The 26,580-nt window shown below is 36.4% G+C and overlaps 1 pseudogene; it reads left to right on the top strand.

Annotated features, from left to right (window-relative positions):
* Positions 1-20,243: 20,243 nt before the first annotated feature.
* LOC114008185 (uncharacterized) lies at positions 20,244-20,357 on the top strand (annotated as a pseudogene).
* Positions 20,358-26,580: the final 6,223 nt, after the last annotated feature.

Here is a 26,580-nt window from a genome sequence, read left to right as displayed (position 1 = left end):
AAAACTAGAAGGAGGCAGTGGGAGAAACAGATTAAGTATACCATATAAATGGAATTGAGCAAAGATGCTGGCTGGAGAAATACAAATCTGTAAGGAAGACAGTGAAATCAGTCTGCATTATGTGGAAAGGAAGAGTGGAAGATGGATTTAAAAAAAAAGACACTTGATAACAGATTGTGTCTAGCCAGGAATGTCAAACTAATGAAAATTTATCAACTTTTGAATTAGAAGCAATAGTATTTTCTGACATTTTATTTCTAAATTCTTATAAAAGCTATTAGCTCATAGTTGTAAATTTCATAAAAAAATATTTAATTTGCAAAAGAGAAAATGCTGGGGCCAGCAAATGGAGCGATGATTAAAGCACTGGATCCAACATGGCAGAACGCAGTTAGAGCCCCAGACCTCCTGGCTTGCTTTCTCCCTTTTTCTCTCTCTCTGTTCCTCTCTGGCAAATTACAAAAATAAATAAATCAATTCATTAAATTTAAATTATTCTTTAAAAAAAGAATAAAAGCTACTACTCAGGTATATAATGACTATTTTTTTTGCATGTTTTCTAGTAAATGTTTCTGGACAAATATTTTACATAAACATCATTATGTGTGATTTTTATTTTCTTTTTTTCCTATTCATCTAATAATAAGTTTCTCAGTGTTAAAACTATCCAGAATTTTTAATTGTCGTGTAAAGACTATTTAATATATAATCTATATTAAATTTAATCACTTTTATTTCCTTCCTATTATCAATTGTTAACTAATTAAATAGTACTGCAAGGAACATCTCTCTATGTAACATTTTATATTTTCTACTATGAAGAGATTTAGATCAAAAAAACATTTAAAGCTCTTGATACTTAATGCCAAAATGTTTCAATAAGTATTGTTCCGATTTATGTTCTTTCACCAGTTCAGAAATAAATCCTAATTAGTCTTAAAATATAAGGTAATTCTTAAAGAATGCCCTGGGCAAGAATTGTTTTCCTTTTTTGTATTTTGCTAGAAAGATCCAATTATCTGTGACTCAAAAACTTAATCATTAAAAAGAGTAATAAATTATGAATCAATGTGTTTGTTCCCAAACCACAATTCTAATAAAACATTAATCTACAAATTTTTTCATTTTTAAACCATACTTGCTTTTTAGATAAATTTGACCTGTATAACTAGTGTTAAGATGCTAGTGTTCTTAAGCTACTAAGTATGTATACTTTGTATTTATTATTTATATTAAACCTACTTTCCAAAATGTTGATACAAGTTCATCTGCCCCATCCTTAACTACTCATAAAGGCAGAAAGTATTCCTAGTTTCTTCATGAATTCTCCTGACAATAACTTGACAGCCTTAGAATGTTCTTAATGGACCTTATACTTTTTTTTTCTTTTTTTTTTTTTGAGAGGTTTTTCCTATAGGGCGCGTGCTCTTGCCAGACAGACAGAGAGAGACAGAGAGACAGAAAGCGAGAAATCACCCCCCAGGATGGATGGCCACGCTACAATCCCTTCTCCTCCATTCTCCTCTCGAGATCTTGGGCACACATGCACACGCACCCGGCATGAGTTTAAGCCACCGAGTCCGGGACTCGAACTGTGGTCGACTACGTGTGAGTCTAGCTACATAGCCATTAAGCTAACTGCTTGTTCCCCTTATACTCTTTTTAATAAATTAAAAAAAAAAACAGGTTATAGCAGTAACTTATCTAGGTTAGAGGTTTTATTTTTTCTTTCTTTCTTTCTAAAATTAGCCTTTAATATAGAGCTAGTCTCACTCTACCTAAAACTGTAGTTTCCTCTCAAGCTCAATTCTAATCGTACTCTTCACTCAGTTTCTACTCTGTGCCATCCATACCCTGCACACCCACTCTCTACCCTGGCCTTCTTATTTTACACATTCTTGATGTCATCAGCTCGCTTTTACAGTAAAATGCTATGCTCAGTTAATATTAGCTAGATTTTTTTAAAGATATGTTCTGTATAAGTTAAAATGACATTTTTAGGTCAAAATTATTCTTATTCAGCATTCAGTGGCATATAGGTCTTTTACAACTGCCATTCGTCTTAGCATCATCCATTCTCTTTACTGTACTCCCTTCACTCACTTTAGAGCTACACTGAAAACTGGCGTATCACATGAATGATCGCGTTTGACACTTTGTTTTAAATAACACATATGGTATTCATAATAAGGCATTTTTAAATTTTGGGTTTCATTAGCAAGGACTATTTTCATTCTTTATATTCCTCAGATGAGTGGGTTTATAATTTTGCTTAGCCACTGAGCTTCTTAAAGCACACTTAACTAGTGCTTTTGAAAATTTGTTCTAACTTGTTGGGGGTGTATGTTTGAGGGTGGGCATGTACATGCCTGTGTGCATGCATATGTGAGACAGCGCTGGTCTCATAGGGCCATGGAAGAGGTATTGGGTGAGATTTCAGTTATATTTTCTAGTTAGTAAAGTTTTAGTAACATATCCAAAAGTTTTAAACAATCACTTGCACTGAAAATAAATTGGGAGAAAACAGCATTTTCTGTTCTATTCAATGATAGAAACTAGATATGTTTGTGGCAGATTTTAACTAGATTCATGTAACATAGATTTTACTCAGGATGCAACTTCTAATGACAGAATTCATTTTCTTGATTTTAATTAGCTCATCTTGATCAAAGTTCAGTTAGCTTTTGATGTATAACCAACTATCCTAGAATTTATAGGCTTAGAAATGTTGCCTGAGAACCAGATGCCTATTTGTTCTTTTGTAGCCTGTTTTTGTTAAAATTTTATTGGAACACAACCTTTCCCATTTATTTTGCCTATGGATGCCTTCTTGCTACAAAGAGGAGTAGCAGTTCTGAGGGAGACAGTAAGGCTCACAAAGCGTAACACATCAGACAGTGACCCCTGACTTCAACAATAATCATTTATTAGCTCATAATTCTGCCAGCAATTTGGACTGAGCTCAGCTGAGCAGTTCTGACTTTCACTAGAGTCACTCATGTGGTTACAGTTAGCTGGCAGGTAGGCTGCAGGTTGGGTTGCCTAAGATGGTCTTTCACACATGTATCATGGTTGGTGTTGGCCGTGCGCTGAAGTGGACAGCTTAATGGGCCAAATATTTTCTGTAGTCTGGCCTGGACTTACTCATACGGTTGCTATGGCAGGATTCCCAGAAGCAGCAAAAGAAGGTAAGCTTCAGTGAACAAGAAGTTTTCAATTCTTTGCCTCTATTGTATTTTCTCTTATCCTGTTGACCTACAGGAGTCATAGTCCCGGGCCAAGCATCAGTGTGCAAAGGATCAATGCAAACTGTCAGTACAGGGAAACGTGAACAGACCAGGCACTATACCCCTGCAAAAATTTACCACAGCCAACTTCCTGATTGTACAGCCAATAAATATGAGCCTAGTGAAGTAGAGTGATTTGTGCAGACCCTCATAAATAGCCAAGGTCAAAGCCTGAAATTGGTTCAGAACCTCCTGATGTCCAGGAGCAGCACATTCATTCACTCACTCATTTTGATGTACTTGAGCTCATCGTCAGTGAATAATCAATCATGTATCACACAAGGATGGTATATGGGACAGTAGCTAACAACATGAACTTGGATTTCAGACCTCAATTTTAATATTGGTTTCACTATTCCTTAGGTGAATTTGAACAAGTAACTGAACACTTCTGGGCGTATTTTTCCCTTGACACATAGAGATGACAGAGCCTACCTCATTAGTATGTTTGATAAGTGAGATGGATTCTGTAGGGTACCATCATGGTACCAAATCACTAAGTGCTTGCAAAATGCTAGTACCGTTAGTGTTGTTAGGCAACCCAGTATTTCACTGTGCCTTCTGTGTATCAAATGTATTGTTTATCTTTAATATATTTTATCACTTCTTTCAAACTCCAAAATTGGTTTCTCTTTACTTTTACCTTTCTAGACCACTGGTTTTCAAGTAATCTCAGTCATAATTTTTAGAATTTGTTTTGTCAAATAAATGTTTTAATGTGTACATGAAAGGTGCCTTAGTCATATTCAGTGAAATTTTGGCCCCTGAACACTTTTTTTATTTCATTTTGGGACATTTTATAGAGAGAAGACATTATTTATTGGGCTGACTAATTCACTAAAGCTACTTATTAAGTCTCAAAATACTTTAAGAGCAGTTATTGAAATTACCAAATTCTAGCTACTAGAATCTAGCTATTTCTTTATGACAGGCAGGACAGTATCCCTAATGATTCACTATACTTCAGTAGCTGGTATAGAGACAATTCTGTTTTACTGCTCCAATTTATTCACTATGACATTAGCATCATTATCACATTTTATAAAGAAGAACTTAGTTCAACGAGTGAATCTCATTCCTTTCTTACAGTGTTAAACAATATTATTGGCATAATTATTTTAGATTCTCTCATTTGATTTGTATAAATATCTTACCTACCATTATTTCCATTGGATAATATGCTAGTAATCTTTTTTCATAAACTTAGATTGTATCAAGATAAATGACTACTGTCTACATATGGCATTATATGACTTTGTTTCCCATGATTTTATTGAGCATTTTACATTGTTTTATTATTTTGCAAAATTATATTGTTATTTTCTTTTTCTATATCTGAGTTTATGTTTAATTCCAATGCCTGAGTTTTAATACCCCACCAGGGTAATAATTTCAAATGTTCATTAAATAATAGCAATGCCAGTCATTGAGATAAGTGATTTAAATATTATTTAAAATGACATCCAGCTTTTTCTTACATTTGAGAAAGCATGTGTCATGTGAAACACAAGGTACATTTGCAAGCTTATGTCTAGTTTCTAGAATCCTCTATGTTTTTGTTTTGTTTACCCTAGTTGTTCTGATCTATGTGACTTTGTCTTAAATAGTTTTATTTTAACACGAAGCTGTGGGTTATTTAGAAAAATGTCCATATTACTGCCCTAAGTAATATAATATCCCTTGAATACCTAAGGATTAAAAAGAACAAGCAAGAAAATCACACTGAAAATTTTGGTTTCTTTTCCAAACTGCTGGCAAGGGACAAACAAGGGTATTAGTACAGACTTGTAATCATGTGCAGGATAATGCTCCCCTTAAAGGAAATTTCCAAGTACAAGTACTGCACAATCTCCCTTTTGTTAATTATCTTAATAGGAGCTTAAATGCTGTTTCTCTATTATGAAAATCTGGAGGAGTGTGGAGTATTCTCATTTTCCTAGAGTAAGTATCACCTTGTGATGACATTCACAGACACTAATGCATGACTCCAGATTTAGACATTCCTCAAGAGCTCAAAGCTTGATAAAGCGAGGGAGCCAAGGGTTTAGGCTCATATGATAAAACCTGGGTTTATATTTAGGTATGCTAAGATCTGAGGGAGAAATAAATCTCTGTTAGAGAGGATGGGATTTAAACTTGGAAGACACTTTTGAGAATACCTATTTGAAACTGTGTATCTATTGGGGGAAAAAAAAATTAAAAACCCGAGATCTTGACTAGAGAAAGTCCTTCTGTAGCTACTAGGAAAAAAATGAAAAGATTCAAGACTCTGGAACCTGACATTACACCATAGATTTTTCTTGGGGCTAGAAAAGGTTCTGAAATTTTTGAAGGGATTCTGATTGTTTTCGGTAGTGATCACATCTTTGATGCAACTTAACCTGGAGACAACAGAGACCCAAGACACCACCTCGCTATGTTTATGGCTGTCAGAATAACACAAAAGAACACAGAGAACTCAGTTAAATATTTGTTTCAATCAGACAGATTTTTAAAAATGTAGGTATATTACAGTAGTTTTTATACAGGCAGGCTTGAAATGGGGCCTGTGAGAACCACCGCTGCAGAGGCCTCTCAGGACATGGAAGTGGGTGTGCTGACCGCCTGGGAACCTGAGGAGAGTAGTTGTACTGTCAGAGGGAACAGAGTCGAGATGGGCCTAGTGCTTTGCATGTCCAATCCGGTGGGTCAGCATGGCAAAGGAGTCCATGGAGCAGGTTGCAAGGTTGCAGTCAGAAATGTGACATCAGGGAGTTGAGACTCAGTCTGGAACTTTGAGAAGTGACACCCAACTGTCTAGAAAGAGAGCTACCAGGAATAAAGCAAGTGATCATGATTCAGGCTACAAAACACAGTCTCTGAACAATTTAGAATTGAATGAACAGGAGTTTTTGATGTGAAAAATGAAGATATATACCCACTTTTTAGTTATTAGGTCGAAATTACAGCAATTTAAAGAAGAGGTATAGAAAAAAGCTGTGAATTAAATTATGATAATTAAAATAGTCACCATGCAAGGTATTGTAAACTTCGAATACTTTTCCTACTTTGCTCAAGTTAACTGAGAAACTAAATGGGGCTGATTCTAAAACAGTATTAACAGTGGAAACCAGTATAAACTCCCATTTGGAGGGCTTAAGTCTATAGAGTAATAAATAGGACCAGAGGCCTTTGAAGCCTTCGTATAAGCAAGGCATTATCTTTGGGTAATATTTTGAAGTCAAATACGTTGACATATTGGTAAAGAAGACAAAGATTGTCAGTCACACTGTTTACTCCTACACATAAGAAACACATCACTTCGAAAATATAAACAGATAAAGTCAACAATACTGTTTTAAAATTGAATTTATCATATTTTGATGTGTACAAGCCCATTCTCCACTACACAGTAAGTGCTTTTAATAAATTATAAATTAAGCATGAAAGAAAAGCTGGTACTTTTAGTTATTTTTGTCTATTCTGAATTCTTAACCACACATTGTCTTTCCTCAGGGTATGAAAGACAGGGAGAGAGAGAAAAAGCCAACACCTGACAAAGCCTAAACCATATTCCATTGCCTGTTTGTATACTTTATGCAAATTTACCATAAAAATCTAGGTGCAGGTAAATATACAGAAGTGAACATCCAGATGATTGTTGGCTTGTCAATATTAAACATAAAAATCATTGCTTACTTTACTGCTGATTTTATAAGCATTCCTAAATGAAAGTGTGTATGTAAAAATACTTAGATTGCTTACATAAATTACACCAAGGTTCATGACGATCTAAACACATGATTAGTGATCAGTACTCCAAGACAGCTTCTTAAAACCCTATGCCCCTCTGTTCTCTTACGTTATGATATTTTACCACCAGGCTTTCGAATAGTCACCCTGGTAAAACCACATTAATGTAAAATGTCTCACCTCAACTCCATCAGCACTCATCCCTTTCCAGGGAACCAAGGAGAAAGGCTGCCTAAGCACAAATTCATCAGAACACTCAGTTCTGAATCACTCCACTTCATTAACAGCTAAATCACACCTTAACCTTTCTCTTCTCTCTTAACTCAAGTACAGCTAGTGTAAGCAACAAGGGAGGAACATTGAGTTCATATAACGAATCCTTTGAAAGGGCTACAGTGGAACTGGCTGAGGCATAACCTATATTAAGGAGAAGTGAGATTTGACAACTGTCCCTCTCCCCTTCTCCCTTCTCTCTCCCCCCCCTCTCGTTCTCCTTCTCCTTTCCTTTCTCCCTTTCTTCTCTTGCTTTCTTACACACACACACACACCTTTATGAATGCTTATTGCATTGCTTTCTATTACAGAAAGTCTCTCTCTCTCTCTCTTTTTTTTTGGAGAGATTTTCACTGTAGGGTGCGTGCGCTCACCAGACAGACAGAGAGAGACATAGAGACAGAAAGCGAGAAATCACCCCCCAGGGGGGATGGTCACGCCGCCGTCCCTTCTCCTCCATTCTCCTCTCGGGATCTTGGGCACGCACGCACACGCGCCCGGCATGAGTTTTAAGCCACCAGGTCCGGAACACGAACCGCAGTCGACTACGTGGGAGTCCAGTGACATAGCCATTACGCTAACTGCTGGTTCCCTCTCTCTCTCTTTTTCTTTTTTAAATACCATGGGCATGTATGACACTGCCATCTTAACATTTAGTTGGTCTATAATCAGTTTTCCAATTAATCTCATCCTGAGGTTTAAAATTCTCAGACAAGGATTAAACTGGATTGGGTCATATGCCTCTCCATTGGCCTGTGGGTGTGAACAGGGACTTAAGTACCAATGACTGGCCTAGGTGAGGTCAGACCTTACTGTTCCATCAGAAGAGCAGCCGAAAGAGGAAATCTATTCTGACACCAAGGATCTCATTTTGATTTAGGCAGTCAACCTAACCTGTACCCCTTTTAATTCTGTAGGATATTCCTGTTATTTCTATTTTTCTTATTTCTATGCTTGCCCAACCAATTGGATATGATGACTTTTTTCCTCCTGGCTATAAATTCCTCTCTTTGATTGTAATCCTACCTCTGCCTAGCAATTCTTCCCTGAAGGATGCTCCTGGGATGCTGAAACTTCTGGGAATCTTTCTATACTAGTACCATTTCTAGTCGAGGGGCCATCACTAAATCGCATGAAGATTTGGATGGAGCCAGTAGAGTAACATCATATTGTGGGCCTGGTTTAAGAAAATTATGAGACATAAACAACTTTTTTTCTCTTTGTATTTCAGATAGTAAATTGAGAAATCACCAAAGCTTGTCTAAAACCAGTATATAAAAACTTATTCAATTATTCATCTTATTCTAATAACATTTATTGAGCATTATGTGGGCTACTGTACCAAGTGGGGAAAATCATGAACATTTTTTCCTCTGTTCTTACAGAACTTTTCATCTTAATAAGGAAACAGATGATAACTAAAATTCACTTTAGTTTATATGGTCCTAGGGGTCACCAGGTAGCATAGTGGTTAAAGTGCTCAACTCCCACATGGCTGACCATGGTTTGACTCCTAGACATGGCAGCTTGAATAGCATGTTGAGTGTGTGTGTGTGTTATGTCCAAAATCCTAGGAAAAAAATGGAGAGGGGGTGACTTCTCACTTCCCTTTTCACTGTCTCTTTCTGTCTCTCTCTAGCAGACACATGCAATTTGAGTACGAGTGTTCAGTGAGGCATATATCATGAATTGAACACAATAAGGTAAGAACTGTCCAGGAGATGGTAGAGCTGAGATGTGAGAACCAGCAGGAGTTGAGTCAACCAAGTGGAGTATTTTCAGAAAAGGGGTGGCATGGAGGTAGAAATACCTGGAAGAGACATACTACATGCAAATGTGCTGCAGCACGAGGAAGGCATTTTCAAGAGGCACAAGATATATAATGATCGGGGCCAGCAGGTGGCATGGTGGTTAAGAGCACTGGACTCCCACCCACATGGCTGAACGAGGTTTGAGTCCTGGATCTGGCAGCTTGCTTTTTCTCTCTCTCTCTCTCTCTCTCTCTCTCTCTCTCTGTGTCCCTCTCTGGTCAAATAAATAAATAAATAATTTAAATAGAATAATTCTTTTAAAAAAGATATATAATGATCATGAAGTAGCAGGTGGAACATATTGGAAATTCCATCTTGCACCTAGGAGTCATGGTGATCATTAGGGTTTGGGTGGGGAAAAGACTTGGTCAGTGATCTGATCATTTGAATTTTTCATATAGTTGGCAGAAAGTGTGAGATAAAGAAGGCCAAAAAATAAGGAGAATCACATAACAAAATTATTTAAAACCATCTCATCACATAAAAGACTATTATTTTTTAGTTAGCAGGGCCAAAATATTATAAAAGTGATTTTGTACTACGCCTGGCAGATTAAAGGTTCTTGCTCATTTTTATTATTATTTTTCCTTAATATATTATTCTACATGTCATGTCTATAAAGCTGTATTCTCAATATAAGAGCTACCAGAATTTTTATAAACAGGGTGTGTTGTAGATCATGTGAAAAGATTGTACTGCGTATTCATTTTTTGTTTTTGTTTTTGTTTTCGGAAAAGAACAGAAATTTGTTCCTTTTGGCTACCAGAGATTACAATTGTTGATGCTTGTCAGGAATCTCCCTGGAGACAGGCACCAGCCAGAGTAAACACATGTGAACAGTAGTTTATCGACATTCTGTCCACATGTGGGTCCTCATGACCCAGACTAGGAAAGAAAAGGGTGTCAGGATACGTGCTGAGGAGGATGTCTCTAACCTTGTTCTTTCTTTCCTACATCTGGCACTCGAAAGAATCCTCATCCTATTGGGAACCTTTTATTCTATTTGTAATGCAAGAACCACAAAGATAATTAAAAGTCCTCAGTCATCCTGATTGTCACCAAGCACAGACTTCCTATCAACAGAAAGCTGATGGGGCTAAATCGTTTTTATGCTTTATTCATTTGCCAAGTAGTAAAGATGTTAAAGCAAACGCACAGTGATGGCCATCAGCCTGGCAACAGTAAAAAATAAATTCTTGGCTATTTGACAAGCTGGAACATTCACCCTGAATAATAAGAAGTTGGCCCAATGATTAAACAAATTCATTATGTAATTCTTATTTATTGTTTATCACCAGGGGAAAGATTCCAAACACTATTAAGCAAGTTTCGGTATATCAAAACCATACAGTTGTTACTTCTGGATTTTAAATAACTTACATTATGTATTCAGTTACTTACTTTTATATGCACCCACAAATGATTTCCTAGCTTATAAAAATACCTATTTGTAAGTGACAAAATATAAATAACTAACATTTTAGAAGCAGGAGAGGAGAACATATATGATTGTGAGTTGACCTTGTTTTCAGTGGACACTATGAAGATTGACTACAGCTCCCCTCGCCTTTATTTTTCAATTTGCTGAGAAAAGATGCTTTCTTTAACATTAAGCTTAAATGGAAGCATGTATTATAGTCATAAAAAATTACATTTCTATAGCTATATAATTAGTGAAGGTTTATCTTGTTTAATTTTTTTCCTTTGACATTTTTGCTTTTTAAAAAAGCCAAATTGCTGGCAGAAGTGATATTCTGTTCTATGAAATTATTGTAGACTTCTTCCCTCTCTGAACAACAGTCCCTCATGGTCAGGGAAGGATCCCAACTGTAGAAATGACAGTTTCCATTTTAAACTATACATATAGCCCTATATTCAAGAATAATCTTTTCTTCTTCTCAGAATTTATTCAATGAAGTAAGCTCCTTTCTTTATAGACATTGACTTTAGGAGTGCTGATACTACCCAAGCAAATACCATCATGAGAGATTTTTCTTTCTTTGTCCAACAGATTTTTTTTTGATACAGTGGATGTCTCCAGCCCATATGTATAAACTTGAGCAATGTAATCCCATGATTTACTTTTAATCTAAAACCTTAAACATTCCTGTCTAAAAAATCTGAATTGTTGACCAGTAGGGGGCATAGGAGTTAAGACGCTGGATTTCCACATGGCCAACTGTGGTTCTAGTGCCAAACCATCAGCTTGAAAATCATGCCTGGCCCTGGTGTGTATGCTTGTGTGACCAAGATCCCAAATGGAGCATGAAAGAGAAGGGCCATTCTCCCCATGGGTGATTTCTGTTTCCCTCTCTCTGTCTTACTCTGTCTCTTTCAAGTGAACATACACACCCTAATACAAAGACATAAAAAAATGAAAATAAAAATTAATTATTAAAAAATCTGAATCATTTACTAAATTTTAGGGTGGTTGTGAAGGCTAATTAATAACATACAAGTCAAAGGGCTTAACACAGTATTAGCCACATAATGGTTGCCAAAATACAATGTTTGAATATGTTATTTAATCGATTTCATTTTTTTTTCTGTTTAGTTAGAAGTCATTTACTATGGACAGTGCAACACTTCTTCATCTTGTTTATATGCCTCTATTTGCCCTATTTATTTGATTAAGTGATAATGATCACACATTAACACATCTACATTTCTGACTGATAAAAAGTTGTATTTTGTAATACTAAATGTTTATGATCAGATATTTTTCAGGAAAGATATGGACTCTAGTGTACAAATACTTTATACCCATATGATTTTATATGTATATACGTATATCATACTCTGTGTGTGTGTGTGTGTGTGTGTGTGTGTGTGTGACAGAGATTATTTCTTAATTGTCTCCTGCTGTATGTCATTTTGGGAAAAGCTTGAAAATAGCCAAGGCACATTTAAGATTCCAAATTTTTGATCTGATGTTAATCTAAACTTTCTAAAGACATTTTGACATTGCAGAGTTTTGTTCTAGTATATCTCCTCCTGGCAGGAATCCCAAAGTGTAGAAAATGTTCAGCTGTCTTATAAAATTATGGAGGTTAATTTAAAATTTGGTTATATAAATGAATGAGGGTTCGGAGAACATATAAGGCATTTATTTTATTATCTCAAACCTGAACCTTGAAGAAAATCCTCATGCTTTTTGTGCTTTTTTATAGTCTCTTTTATCAGAATCATCATTTCCCATTCCTTCAAGTAAATGCTTTAAAACAATAAATGTGCACTTTATGCTGTGTTAAAGCTATCGTGATCCTCAGATAACATGTAGAAGATACTGCCATTTAAATACAGCATGACAAGTACAGTAATTAGAGTAAAAGCTGAAGGTTTTTTTTTCCTTCAAACAATTTTCTTTTTAGACAAATCTATTGCAGATTTAAATGTGGCCATTTTTTTTGACAACACACATCAACAATAATCAACATTTTTCTGAAATCTCAAATATGTGCATGTTTCTCTAATTGTGTTTAGAGGAAAATATTTAAGCATTCCCTTTTCCAGTGTGGCAGCAATTTCCATAGGTTCTTGCACGTCCTTTTATCTGGAGACTTGCAAGATCTGTTGCCTTGAATTAATGGATAGCTGCATATGATCATTATTACTAGCCTCTATAGTGTAAGACAACTAGATTTACAGTAGCATCATCTGTGCATTGCCTTATTGTAGACCTACACAGTGCATAGCGTTAGTACTTCTTTTGCGACAAATAAGTAGGAAAATGTGTAAGAAAAAAATAAAATGGAATTTGAAAACGAAAATATGCATTTATAAATCTGGGTCATAAATTAGATTTTAAATGAAGTCCCTCTAGCCAAATGTCTGGTTTTGAAGCAGCCATCCTCTCCTCTTGACAGATTAATTACCCAGACAGCTTGCTTACTCTTTTCTTATGGTTATCAAGCTAGCCACAAGGAAGGGACATTTTGAGGTCCAGTCTTGGCTAGCACTAGGTCAAATTTTAAGCTTTCTCTCAAGGCTCCTGCAGATCTTTAAACAAGACAGAAGCTATGATAACTGTTAGTGATGGAAAAAATCAAGTACAATAGTGTCCTTTTTGTTTTGGAGAGCATGCTGACCGCAAAGGAAAGGAGAACCAAGTTTACTTTTCACAAGGGGAACAATCACTTGATCTTTTCCTCAGTGACTAATAGCTGTAAAGTTTCTCCTCGCTATGCTTAGTGCAAGCAGTGCAGGGAAGATAAAAGTAGAGAGGTCTTGAAATCACTTTTAATCACATCACTTATCAAATGGGGAAGATTTTGAAATACAGGTCAAAATTGCTGACTTAAGGTTTTTAAAATTTGAAGCAGTAACATTCATACATATACATACACACACACACACACACACACACACACAGTAGAAGAGCAATGGGGACATGCTGCCTAATTCAAGGGACCAAGTTTCTAGGCTACCATGCATTACAACCCTTTAAGAGTACGAATTACCTGTAAAGACTACGATACTGCATTTGAGTTAGAAATCATGTATCCATTTTGCTAAATAAGACCACAAGCTTCTTACAGACAGGTTCATACTTTAGTAGATATTTTTTTCCTTCCAGTGTCTGGCACAAGGTTTCGAACTAATCCAAACGTCTTGAAATCACTTTTAATCACATCACTTATCAAATGGGGAAGATTTTGAAATACAGGTCAAAATTGCTGACTTAAGGTTTTTAAAATTTGAAGCAGTAACATTCATACATATACATACACACACACACACACACACACACACACACACAGTAGAAGAGCAATGGGGACATGCTGCCTAATTCAAGGGACCAAGTTTCTAGGCTACCATGCATTACAACCCTTTAAGAGTACGAATTACCTGTAAAGACTACGATACTGCATTTGAGTTAGAAATCATGTATCCATTTTGCTAAATAAGACCACAAGCTTCTTACAGACAGGTTCATACTTTAGTAGATATTTTTTTCCTTCCAGTGTCTGGCACAAGGTTTCGAACTAATCCAAACTTTCCAGATAATCTTTCACTGTGTGGGAGAAGAACATGCCCTTAGTTTAAAGAAGGCATTTCTAAAACTGTGCTCCAGAGAGCTCAGATTCCAAAAGGAAACCCAGAATGAAGATTCAGAATGCCTATTTACTTATGTTAGGTTCCCAGAATTCCTCTGGTTAAAAAAAAAAGTCTTGACTTTGCTTTAAGGTCTCTAAAGTACTTTGTTAATGGGAATCTGTTGTTGTTTTTCTTTTATTTATAATTTTTGTTTATCCAGTTACTCCTGAAAAACAGAGAACGTGAGAATGGGGCAACCCCCGAAAGATCTTCATTCCATCATCCACCCCCTATTCTCAATTAGCCCAGGTCAGGGGCATGCACATGTGCCTGGTGTGCACAGGGACATTTTCACTTGGGTCTAGTTGTGTTACACTGCACGCTTACCTGGCCTGTGTTTTTCTGTGTGTTTTCCTGTTAGTACTCTGACATTATATAGAACTGACCCATGTCGGAAACATAACACTTATTTGGTGTTGAGCTAATTTTTGCTCATTCCGTAAATTTCTTTTCCAAGCTGTTCTTCCGTAAATGCTTTGTCTGCCAGAATATGCTAACTTAGTGTCAACAGCTGTGATGTGGTACAAACATAATTCTTTATTATGTTCTTGAGCATGGAGCATAATTTTTTTTAAAACTTCCTTAGGATTACTCTAGAAAACATTATTCAGAGCCTCAGTGCATTTCCTCTTGACATGCTGAACTCTTAACCACTCTTACCGCTTGCCTCTGCTCTTCCCATTACCTTTTCATTTTACATGCTTGCTTTCTTCCTTCCTCTACTCTCTAGAATACCCTGGTTCTCTCTCTCTTTGGTGTTCCAGGGAAGCTAACTAAAGCAGAATGCAAGTAAATAGAAACAGTGAGATGTATGACATTTTTCTATTTCTACAATCTCATAAACCAGCATTAAATGCCCAAATAATGTTAGGTATTTTAGGAGAAAATATCGTGGAAATGACACAAATGTGCAGCAGCTATAACTGGAAATAATGCTGACTCCATAAAATGTTGATCATAAAATGTTCAGAATATATGGTAATGTGTGTATAAATGAGGAAAGTAAAAATTCTACTAAAACATGTTTAGAAGTTACCATACAGAAATTGAGTTTGTGTTCAACTTACTGTTTAGGGATGAACTTTTCAGAGAATTAGTAGAACGTTAATAGTTGTCTAGGGCCCATCCATGGCATGGTGGTTAATACAGCTGGATCCCACGTGGCCAACTATGTGGTTGGCCACGTAAGTCCCAGACCTGGCCTCTTTAGAAACACACCAGGAGTGCGTGTGTACGTGGCTAAAATTCTGAAAGAAGAAAGAGGCAGTGGAGAAAGGATTACAGTGTGAACATTTTGCATGGAATACAGGTACCCTCTGGCAAAATTTAGAAAATAATAGGGATCTTATTATCTGGGAGGAAAATGTGCCTGGCTTTCCTTTCAGCTTTCTAAAAAGTGGATCTTAACGATGTCTGATGAAGTTCATTTAGCACTTATATGAAGTCTAACTTTCGGAATACCATTTAGGCATGAGAATTTAAGATGCCATCATCCCTCTAGGTACATAGATCTTTTATTAATAAGAACAATTTACAACACTAGCTAATGAAACTACTTTTAATTTATGTGGTACCTTTTAATCAAAAATTTAAAATGTTTAATTTTCTAAATTTGGAGTTATGTTTTATGCATGCACAGAATTTCTTCCTCCGTAGAACATTTCTGTGTCTCTGCAGAGTAATGGAGTAGTTAATGAGTATTTATTTTGTGCTCACAGTACATTTACCAGCGTTAACTTCCTTAGGATATATGTTTTAAAGTAGCTCTAATTCCTATAGAGAGCAAGTAAACAACTACTTAGAGCAGGACTATTCTTAAATGACAATGCTGATGAAGATGAAGACATAGAAAAGGAAAAAACAGGAAGGGAAGGAGAAAGAGAAAGGCCAAGAAGAGGGGAAGGGAGAAGGATAATAATTGGAAAAGTAGGTAAACCTTCTTGAGGTTTTAGTTTGTGCCTGGTATGGTTCATGCACTTTTCAGATAGTCGGCTATAACCAAGTGAGGTAAGTATTGTTAGTCTTCCTTTTTAAAGATTGGGAGGCATGTGCTTAGAAAAATTAATTCTTCAAGCTTATATCCCCATGGTTGCATAAGATGTTTCACACTTACGCTATTCTTTTACTCAGTGTTGTGGCCCAGCTGATTTTAGAAAGCAAGAACAGAGGAAAACATGCTCAAGAAAATACAAAATAGAGAGTTTCCTTTTCCTAATGTGACTTTATATTTCTTTAATGTTCAGTGATTACTTTTTGATAGAATGTATTCTGTCACTGAATTGGCTTTTATTATATGTCAAAACTTAGTTCTTCAAAATGTTGTGTATGCCATCTCATTCTCAAAGCCTCTTTTGGTTTTCTGACTTGCTAGTGTCGCTTCCTTATTTCTGACCACTTAACTTTGTACCCTTTAGACATTGTCTCATGGCTTGAGGCAATTTCCTGTAGATAGGCAGTATCAACCCCTGTAACTCACCTTTCCCTTCTCTCCTCCCATACAGTATAGACACATGAAATGCTTTCAGGGAAGCAATATTTCTTATTCCATAGTTTGTTCATTCATTTCATTACTCATTCACTCATCTGTTCATGCATTTGATAAACCGATACTAACCACATATAATTAAAAAACAAACAGCTCTTTTTTATAGACCTGCCCACTGTCTGTTGGAAGAAAAGGACAGTATTTATAATGTAGTACTTATAGGATCCCCTGGCATACCTTACACATAGTACATCATCAGTGAGAATGAATTGAATAGTTACTTATGCCTTGTATAAGAAAACATTTGACTGAAAATCCTATGATAATAGTATTTGGGGAATCATAGCTAACATGGTGTGTTAAAATATTACACATGGTCTCTGATTATCAGATTACATGTCTTACCGGGCTTTATCACATACCTTCAGATCATCTTATATATAAAGGAACATATTTATATTTAATAGTACAACTGCTATACAGGGTGTTCTACAATATGTTACTAATGTATCCTGGGAGAACAGTTGGTCCAGAAAACATTGGAATCTGCATTTTTCTTAACTGGGTATGATTTATTTATTTTTTCTTTTCACTATGTTTAGGGTAAAATTATTATCAATAATATGGAAAATGTCATCCTTAGCATGATTATAAATAAGGTTTCTAACCCATCAGGTACATTGTGTTAATGATCTAAGATTGTTTCATTAATAAATTATTTCCTTTTTATTATTGGTTATTAAGAAATGGAGAATGAAACGTGTTTCCCAATTTATTGATGACCAAAATAAATGTGTGATATATTGCCAAACAAAGTTATGTCTAGAATCCAAAAATATTCTACTGTAGGCTTAGACAAGTCAATACAGAACCAAAGAGAAATAGCATGCTTATAAAAGTAGAGCCCTGATAAGGAGGACATGCATTCTCAAGTCATTGTTCAACTAAATAAGCAGCGAAACTTTTTCTTCCTGTTTTAAACATCATTTGAGGGGACCAGCAGATAGTGTAATGGTTACATTGTTAGACTCCCATGTAGTTGATCATGGTTCGAGTCTCATAACCAGTGGCTTAAAACTCGTGTTGGGAATGTGTGCGTCCGTGCCTAAGATTGCAAGAGGAGAATGAAGGAGCAGAGATTGCGATGTGGTCACCTTCCCTGGTGGGTGATTTCTCATTTTCTATCTCTCTGTCTCTGTCTCTCTGGCCAGTACATGCACCCTACAAAAGTCTATCTTAAAAAAAAAAAAAAAAGACAAGCAAAGAAAAGCATCGTTTGAACTTTAGTCTCTTCAACCAATCTAGTTTCTATAAGGTTCATTAAGTTTTTAACAGGAATTGTGAGGGAAAACAAATCAAAAATCAAACTTCCTATACTCTCACTGAACAATCAATATGAAAAACTTCTGTGACCAGATATGCATAGGTTTATTCTTCAACACACACTAAGCAAGCAATCAGTTCTATAGCAGACACCAACTGGGAATTCTCTTATCCAGTTTAAACCTGATACTATTTTCCTAGAGACAGCATCATATCCCAACGGTTGAGGACTCAGTTCCATAAGACAGCCCAGAACTCCAGAACATCTGACAAACCAGGCAGAATTGGAGTTTTCATGACCCCTACTTTAGGTTTAATTAATGTGCTACAGTTGCTCATAGAGGTAGGGGAACACAATAACCCATATATTTTAAAGGATATTACAAGGACACAGATGAAGAGATGCATGGGGCAAGGCATGTAGAGAAGAGTATGGAGGTTCCGGGCCCTTCCCTGGGTTCACCACTCTCCAGGAATGGCCCAGTGTTTGGCTATCAGTATGTTCTCTGACCCTGCCTTTCTGGGCTACTTGTAGAGACTTCATCACATAGGCACAGCTGAAGCATGGACAAGTATGTATTGTAGAAATGTGTCTGGACACGGAGGGCGGATCTAATGCTAATAGACTGAGTGGGGAACCCAGCATGGCCTCTCTGTTCAGATTCGTTTTTGACTTCTGCACAGGCAGGACTCCTCTGAAATGAGGGTCTTAACTTCTGTATGACCAGTTCTTTGGCCTGCTTTGGGGAGCTTTGGGAACCAAGGACTAAAGGCCAAATAGTTACGAGTCAGGAACAGTCGCTGAAACGTGTGTGTGTGTGTGTGTATGTATGTGTGTGTGTGTGTGTCTCAGTCTCACAGGGGTTCTATGAATTGAAATAATTTGAAACTCTTTTTCTTTATACATAGTATATTATATGTACAGACATGAGAGAGAGAGTAGAGGAGCACCCTCCACAGGGGCTGGTCTTGTTGTAATCCCCTTCCTACAGTCCTCAGGCCCTTCCGATCATGAGTATTTACACACATACCCAGCTTCTTTCATGTGGACCAGCCTGGAAAGTCAAAATGGTTGCCACATGGAATCCAACTTCTCTTGAGCAGTGCATTAGAGCTGTGGCATGTAGTCGACCCTGTAACAAATTTTTAATTTCATCTTGTGTTGTGGGACAATTCCTTATTCATGTCTAGAATTCTAGAAGAGCTTTTATTCCTATTCATTTTATTACCCATTTTTCTGTTGTTGGTTTATTTATTTATTTATTTATTTTAGGAGAGGTTTTTGCTATAGAGTGCGTGTGCTCACCAGAAATACAGAGAGAGACAGACAGACAGAAAGCGAGAAATCACTCCCCCAGGGGATGGCCACGCCACAATCCCTTCTCCTCCTTTCTCCACTCAGGATCTGGAGCACGCACGAACACGCACCCGGCATGAATTTAAGTCACCAGGTCTGGAACTCGAACCATGGTAGACTACATGGGAGTCTAGCGATATAGCCATTATGCTAACTGCTGGTCCCCCCCCCAGTTTTGATAAAGAAAAGGGGGTACTCTATTAATAATAAGGTCAGATCTCTGTGTCCATGTCTTTTCAGAGTCCACAAATACGGCCTTATGTTTGCATCCAGCATCCCGTGTCCCAGACATTCCTCGATCATTTCCCAGGTACAGGGCACTGAGTGGGCACAAGACATGCAGACTGCATAAGTCGGTATCTCTGTTCTCAGGGAGACAACAGGTTAATGAGGTTGCTTTGAAACAAATATTAGAGCACAACGAGGAAGTGATGTTTGATGTACTTTAAGATTGCAGGAATAGAATGACTAACTCTCTGAGGTGTGTGTGTGTGGTGGGGGGGGGTGCAAGTAATGGTTCACAGATTGCTTTTGATCTGGAGCTTAAGGTATGAGGAGGATGCCACTAGATTACTACAATGACCAAAAGTAATTAGTCGTAAATGGTGATTGTGGGGGCTTTATATGCCAGTCTTATTCCTTACACTTTACCCATATTTCTTCATTTCATCCTCCCTAAACTCTGAGAAAGCTTGATTGTTATCCCAATTTTAAGATGAACAAACTATAGTAAGGTAAATTTACCCAATGTTACCTAGTAGGTTACTGAATCTTGATGTAAGTCTAGCAGTTTGGTGCGAAGACCTACCTAATTGTAGATAGAGGGAAAAAAAAAGAAAAAAAAGGTTGGTTAATCAAGGACATAAAACGTGTGCATGGTGCTTGCTTCAGCAGCACATATACCAAGATTGGAATGATACAGAGATTAGCATGGCCCCTGCACAAGGATGACATGCAAATTTGTGAAACTCATGTGCATGTACAGTATCTTTAGATTTAGGAGGATAACAATTCAAAGGATGCCTGTGGATGACTGATAACTGTGGTCAATAAACTAAAAGGCTGGAATTAGAAGCTGGGGCAGGATTGTGAATGGTATTACTGTTATTTCCATTGATGAAGAAAACATATACATCTATTTCTTTCTTAGGATACCTTATGAGACTTCAGAAGAAAAATGTAGCAGCAATGTGAAGGGTGGATTTTATGGGGAAGAAAGCAGAGGGTGTTAAGGCAAAGGCATTCCAACTGACTCTACTTTACCAATTAAGAACTTAATTAAAACGGTGAACATTAGTCTGTAGTATCATATAATATAGATTCTGACTAATAAAATCTATCTTATGATCTAACCTCCACAGCCAAGGAAACTTTTGCAATACACAATGTAAACAAAGTGCTAAACATGAAACAAAACAAAACAAAAAAATTAACACGGACAGAAAATTAAACTGGCCTCAAAAGCGCTAGCCACTTCAACTGTGACCAGATGATTACACTAGACAGAATATAAATGTGAAAATCATTCATTTCATAATCAAAGTAAACTATCATCCTCAAAGCAGCAACTTCAGATAGAAATAAGCAAGGCATTAACAGATCCTCACTTTGAAGAACTCCCTCCCCAGGAGTGAATATCCTTGGATTTTTGACAGGGATCAGGTAAAACTGCTCCTAACGTGTAAAGGCACAGTGGAAACTAAATTGCTTCAGGCTGTGAAAATGGAAGTCCTAGTTTAGAGGCAGTTACAAAACTCAAAATGTGTATTAACTTTTAAACTTTCCATTTTTGAAATAGAATCATTTCTTTGGCACGCTTTCTCTTTCTCTCTTCAACTCCAGCACAGACATGATGACATTTTGCATTTTCTGGCTATTTTCTGCTAGGGAAATGTTATGTCATATCAAATCACTTGGTCACATCCAGAGAGAAGGAGCAGGTTGTAAAATATACAGCCATGGGCACACTTCATTCCAGGTAAATTGTACTGTGTGCTCCACCACCTGAAGAAGTAAAATATCCATTGATCCCATCCAAGCCTCAGAATTAGATATTCTTGTAGCTCAAGTAAGTCTTTAAGCTAATTAATTTTTCATGGCACTAAGCACAGCATCTCTCTTATAGTCAGAAATGCAAAGATAAATTTGGATTTGATACTTGTCTCCAACACTCAAGCAAAGCAACAATTATCACTCTATCTCTGGATCTAGCAGAATGCCTGGCACATAGTAAGGACTCACATATTTCTGTTCCCTGAATAAATGAATATTGGTCTAGTGATTATATGAATCATGATTCCTAGTGACCCTATGAATCACAGTATCCAAATCTGTTATAAGAGCTGATTCGTAAGCGTATCTAAAACAAGTCTTGGTGCTGATCTATTCTAATCCCTCAGTCAGCCTGGTACAGTCAAATGGCTTTAACATTTCAGCCTAAAGTTACTTGTTCAGATGAAATACATCTGAGAATTTAAAGAAATCAAACAAGGAAAAGCTTAACTTCTGGGTTATGTTGTTGTTGTTTTAAAGGTTTTTGCCTTAGGCTATGTGGGCTTGCCTGAAGAGAGATAGTAAGAGGAAAAGTGAGAAATCACTCCCCTGAGGGAATGGCCACCACACAGTCTCTTCTCCATTCTCTTCTAGGGATCTTGGGCTTGTACACACTGTGATGTTCAAGCCACCAAGTCCAGGACTCAAACCATGGTCAGCCACGTGGGAGTCCGGCAACATAACCACTATGCCATCTGCTGGCCCCAGAACTTCTGATTTTTAGAAGTTAGTGAACTAAAAATGAGTCTGTCCCTTGACTTGCTGCCCTGCAATCAGTCAAAGGGTTTTGAAAAACTGTCATTTGAAAGCTAATGGTAGAGGCAGTATTTAATTCTAAATTCATCACTTCTTTTTCTAATGTCTTATATTTTCAGATTTTCTTCTTGACAAATCCTAGTCTAAACCAAGGCCCCTTCTTCTCCTTTCATTAGTGTCTTTAACTTCAGGGCAGACCTGAATGCAGTCTTGATGTTTAAATGAACTTTCACCAAGATGAATCAATTTGCAAATGAGAGAGATAGCTTTGCTTTCATTGACCATTAGTTATTTTACGTGGCATGTTTCTTAGCAATTTGCCTTCACAGCTAATTTTACAGCGCTGTTGTATACTTGCCACACAATAAACTGTCCCTGTCTGAAGTGTACCAACAGATAAATTTTGACATATATAATCATGTATGAAACCACGCCCATATTAAGATAATAAAATATTCATCCCTCAGTGTTTCCTTATGCCCCTTTATAATCTCCCTTTCTCCCTCAGTCTTGATTCCCAGACAAAAATTGATCCTGCTTTCTCTCACTATAAAGTAGTTGCATTTTCTAGAATTTTAAGTAAATGAATCACGTGTTGTGCACTGTATTTTTTTATGCTTTCTTTCACTTGTCATCACTATTTTGAATTACCCATGTTGTGCTTATGGATAGTTTTTAGTTTTAGTGTGGATTAATAATCCATTTTATGAATGTACTGTAACTATCCATTAACTTGTTGAAGGAATTTGTTATGATTTTGGCTAATACAAAATAAAAGCAGCCATGAACATTTTCAAATTTGTACATGGATACTTTCTTTCATTTTTGTTTGAATAAATACTCAGGAATAGAATGGCTAGGTTATATCATTAATGCATTTTCATATTTGTATGAAATTGTCAAAATATTTTCAAAATTGCTGTGCCGTGTTACTTTTCCACTAGCAGTAAATGAGCATTCTAGACCCTCCATAACTCAACTAACACCTTGTATGCTCAGTACATCTGTTTGTAGCAAATCTACAAATAGATGTAGAATCGTATTTCAAATAGGTTTTATTTTATATTTCTTTAATAGATAATGATTTTGAGCATCTTTTCATGAGCCTACTTGCAATTAATAGATGTTCTTTGGTGAAGAATTTTAGGGTTTTAGTTTTTCTACTTTTGTGTTTGTGTTATTTATATCAAATAGGTAAAGATCTTTGTTTATATATATATTCTACAAATATTTTCTCCTAATTTGTGTCTTACATTTTATAATAGTGACTTTTGATGAGTAACAGCTTTTAATTTTGAAAAAGCCTGATTGATTTAATTTCAGTGACAGCCAGTTTAATCTTGTAGTTCATGATTTTAGCATTACCAAACCAAAGGTCACAAAAATTTCTTCTATGTTTTCTCCTAACAAATTTATAATGTTAAGGTTTGTTTCTTTGGGGTTAATGATTGATTATACATATTTTTTAGCATTAGTGTTCAATTTTTTTAAAAAATTAATATTTAAATATTTAAGCAATTCATAGTGTTACTGTGTTATACAATATTCTAACATAAAATAAATATTTTTACATTTATGCCCCTTATTCAAATATAATTAGTAGAGGTTTCTTTATTTTTGCATCTAGATATGTAACAGTTTCACCATAGTTTGTTGAGAAAAATGTTTTTCCAATTGAAATGACTTTGTTAAAAGTCAGATGACCAAATGCTCATGAGTATGTTCTTGGATTCTTTGCTTCTTTCCCTTAACCTACAATATATGTCTTCTTTATCTCAATACCACATGTTTTGCTTATTTTAACTTTGTAATATGTTGCCGTAATTTGGATATGTTCCCCAAAGGTTCATGTGCGAGAAGCGTGGTTCCTAATGTAATAGTGTTGAGAAGTGATGTTACCTTTAGGAGGTTGGACCTAATGGATGATGTTTGGATAATGGGGTCACTGCATTCATGAACAGATTAATGTCATTTTGTAGGAGGGAGTGAAAACTACCTCTTGCAGAAATGAGTAAGTTCCTAAGAGGAAGGATTTTTTGTTTGTTTGTTTGTTTGGTAGAGGTTTATGCCTTAGGGCATGTGCACTCATGAGAGAGAGAGAGAGAGACAGAAACAGTGAGATGGAAAGTGAGAAATCACCCTCTAGGGAAGATGGCCACCACGCAGTCTCTTCACTTCCATTCTCCTCCTGTGATCTTGAGAACACACGCACATGTGCCTTGTGTGAGTTTCAAGCCACCAGGTCTGGGACTTGAACCACAATTGGCCATGTGGGAGGGCAGAAATGTAACTGCTACCCATCTGATGGCCCACATGAGAGAGGCTTTGTATAAAAGTGAGATGCCTTTCTGCCGATCGCTTTCTCTTTCTGGACCTACCTGCTGACTTCTCTTCACCATACAGTGGTGTGGCAGATGTCAGACAAAAAGCTTTTCAACTTTCCAGCTATCACAAATATAAGCCAAGTAAATCTTTATTCTTATTAAACTATCCAGCCTCTGATATTTCTGTAAAGCAACACAAAAACACACTGAGATGAGGTATTAAAACCAGGTAATTGGGACTGGACAGTGGTGTGGAAGTAAAATGTGGTATTCTGTGAAGCTGGCCCACAGAATGAGCTCCTGAAGTCATGTCTGTAGACCTCCCTGAGTCTTCCATGTATGGGTATGCCCATAATCTAGAGCTCGCTGGAACCAGGAGCAGATTGCAGCATCAAGACATAGTTGGGGCAGCTGTCTTTGTCTCTTGTCTCTTTCTTGATGTATCTCTTGCTCATGGAATAAATGAGTCAATATATTTTAAAAACAAAAATCCAGGTAGAGAAAACAGTCCAATGTTGTTTATTTTTTCAAAAATGTTTTGAATATTCTATATACCTTATACTTGTAAACAAATGTTAGAATCAGTTTGTTAATTCTTTTAAAAGAATTATTTTATTTCATTTTATTTATTTATTTATTTATTTATTTTAAGTTGATCAGAGAAAGACAGAGAGAGAAAAGGAAAGTGAGAGAGCAAGCTGCCTGGTCTGGGTCTCGAACCACTGTAAGCCATGTGTGAGTCCAGCCACTTTCACCACCATACCACCCACTGGCCCGCAGCTTGTCAGTATCTACAAATAAAGGCTGTCAGAATTTTATTCCTATTGCACCTGAACTCTAGATATGAGGGACCAGCTAGTGGTTGCATGACTGCCCTCACATGGAAACATTTTCAGGTTTGCATTCTGGTAGCTGTGTAAGCATGCTGGATAGACACGCATATATACCTGTGATCTGGGCCAACTGAAACTGTTGGCAGTACCTGTCTCTCTAGCTTTTGGTCTCTTGTCTTTCTCTGTCATGGAAGAAATTAATAAATAAATTTGAAAACATATATATATATATATATATATATGTGTGTGTGTGTATTTAAATATTTTAATATATTTATTTATATATATTTTTTATTCATACACGTATTTGGAGAGAACCAACACTTTATCATTATTCAGCCTTCAAACTTTTTTTGTACTAATTTATTACTGATTTATTTCTTCCATGAGAGAGGGAGATGAGAGAGGAGAGAGAGAGAGACGGGCATCCCCAACAGGGTAAACATTGTGATCATCCCCCAGCTTTAGGCAGTCAGGACCATGGTCCGCATGTGCCAGGGAACACATTAAGACCTTGAGATGTGAACCTGGGTCTCTCCCAGATGGGCTCAACATTGGGAAGTGTTGCATTGCCACTGCCACCATGCCTGGCCAGCCTTCCAGATTTGAACATAATGCATGTCTTTTCTTTCTTTCTTTATTTTTTTATTTAAGCAATACTTTACACTTTGTATGTACTAGTTTTGTACATATTTTGTGAAAGTTATCCCTAAGCATTTCACTTTTTGTTTCTTTGTTTAATGGTATTATTTTACAATTTCAATCCCCGATTTGCCATTGTACACAGAAATAAAATTAGTTTTTATATCGATCTCATATCCTAAAATCTAAATTCACATATTTGATGTAGTAGCTTTCTGTTAGTTTTGTTTTTTTTTAACATAGGTAATCACCTTGTTTACAAATAAATACAGTATATATATTTTCTCCCTAATTTATCTTTCTTTTACTTCTTTCTCTTAATTACTATAAATACTTCTTTCTCTTAATTACTATAAAGTCTAAAACCTCCAGTACAATGTTTACTAGAAGTGTGAGAACATTTTTCTTGCTTCTTTTCTTTGGGTATGAACATTCAGTTTTTCTTCATTAAGCCTGATGTTAAGTAAAAATTTTTCATAAGTACCTCTTAGGAGATTAAAAAAATTTTTTCTAGTTCTGTTTGCTGAGAGTTTTTATCATGAGTGGATTTTGTGTTTTATTAAAGAAATGTTAATACAACCTTTGAGATAGTCATGTGATTTTTTTTT

Source organism: Tupaia chinensis, unplaced genomic scaffold (assembly GCF_000334495.1).
Source record: "Tupaia chinensis unplaced genomic scaffold, TupChi_1.0 Scaffold000298_1, whole genome shotgun sequence".
NCBI lineage: Eukaryota > Metazoa > Chordata > Mammalia > Scandentia > Tupaiidae > Tupaia > Tupaia belangeri.
The sequence above is the reverse complement of the archived record's forward strand: the minus strand, read 5'-3'. Positions and strand labels throughout refer to the sequence as shown.